Below are 2,046 nucleotides of genomic sequence, written 5' to 3'. Positions count from 1 at the left end.
CATGCCAAATAGACTTGATACAGCAATCTCAGGATATAGCAATCCCATGGATCTTAAGGCAATCCACTGGCAACACCATCACTACCTTGAAATCCATGCCACCCACCCTAATACCATTCAATCCCTTCCAATCCACCCGGCCAAGCAGGCCCTAAAGTGATATGTAGGAGCACACAAAACACATACACTAACAACTATAATACTTGGTATGGTTGAACGTCCTCCCATCTCACATGGACACAAACACACACCATACGATTGTGTTTTTCCTTTTAATCTTTTAAGCTATGGTTAGATGCCCTGTAATAATGAATTATGATAACTTAATTCTACAAAAAAAAAAAAATGACATAAAGTTATCATATTTCAATTTTTCATACTAAAGTGAATACATTTATTGCAAACATCAAGGAGATTCTATAAATCCTGAGATTATTATCATTGACTTCTGATAAAAATAAATTATCTCAGAACCTCATTACTTTCAATTTTTAATGTAAATTTATCAAAGAGTTAAAATAAATCAATTTAACTATATTTTTATTTTAAAATCATTTATTAATTTACAATAAATATTTTTAAATATTTTATTTTCAACAAAATTTTCCACAAGAAACATAAAATTTCGGAAATCTTCAAAGAAATTCCCACCTGAGAAATTGTGGAGAACGAATTTGCCACTATGGTTACAACTAATTACTTTCAACTTACTTAGACATAAGTCACATAACATTGTAAATACAAGAAAATTATGGTTGGATTTTTTATTTTGTTGGTTGCAATGAGAAAATCATTTCAAGATTTGCAATTCAATGCTAGTCTATCCCTAACAAAGACAAAAGACAAAGATAGGTTGAGTCACATGACAGGTCAGGTGGGCGGTTGGGATGACAAAGGCATGGCCCAATGAAGATTCCAATGTACCAAAATATTGACTATTCGGAGAGAAACAAAACTAACTGAAACAATGCCTTCACCTCTTTGGTGCCTTGTATTTGGGAAATAAGACAGCTTGTGAGAAGAAGAAGAAAAGAAGAAGAAGAAGATTATATACGGTATGAGTGTGCCTATCCATGCACAGGCACCTATACATTGTATAAGTAGTCATCTGTAATCGTCCACGTAATGGGACCTAAGCTACATTTTGCATTATCTGAAGTTAGATTGGTTAAATAGAGATTGAGATAGATTTGACTAATGAATCCTGGCCGTTGCCTTTCTAACTGATCTTTTACTTGACAGCCAACAACTCATCTGTAGATATCAAATATCTAGTATAAAATTTTCAGTGCCCATCCAAAATGGTCCCGACTATTTGAACGATTTAGATTGAGATAGATGTTTTCCATCCGTGCAGTGTCTGTGCATGTTAACGGATATCATTTGGTTGCCGGCGTATCAAATAGATTCTGAAAAGGAGAAGTTATTTAATACTCTAGCAAAGTAGGAAGTTTAATATGCAGGCACTCAGAAATTTTAAATGAAAAAAAAAAAAAAATCAAACTAGACTGACTAAATTATGTATAACCAACTGTTTATAAGTTAGATTTCAAATATTAGATTGATTGATTGAGCTATCCCGACCTCTGATTTATAGACACTTGTTCATTGAAATGGGCCCACTTGGTATTTTTCATTTTGACTGTCCAATGTCCATTATTTCAATATTAATATAATCAAATAACCTTAACTTTTGGTTAATGATGTATTAAGCTGGACTGTAATTTGGACAGTTTGCGGTTACGCAGTGTCTAAGTAAATTATAAGTGCATGCATATCATTCGTCACGCGCTGCCAGAGTATCAAAGCTTTTTTCCCTCTGGTAATATACAGAAAAGGATCTTTCATCTGACCAGAAACGACCAAATGGAATCAACCAGAAATTACTGCGCCACGTGGCCGTGCCGGATGCCATTAAATGCGGCACAGTGAAGATGGGACGCTACTTGCCTGTTTTAAGCTACCCTGTGAACCAATTTCTGTGGGCACACCGCCATGTTGATGTTATATCCACGCCGTACATCCGTACACATGGGGATATCCAAA

This window comes from Magnolia sinica, chromosome 6 (genome assembly GCF_029962835.1).
Source record: "Magnolia sinica isolate HGM2019 chromosome 6, MsV1, whole genome shotgun sequence".
NCBI classification, from domain to species: Eukaryota; Viridiplantae; Streptophyta; class Magnoliopsida; order Magnoliales; family Magnoliaceae; genus Magnolia; species Magnolia sinica.
The sequence above is the reverse complement of the archived record's forward strand: the minus strand, read 5'-3'. Positions refer to the sequence as shown.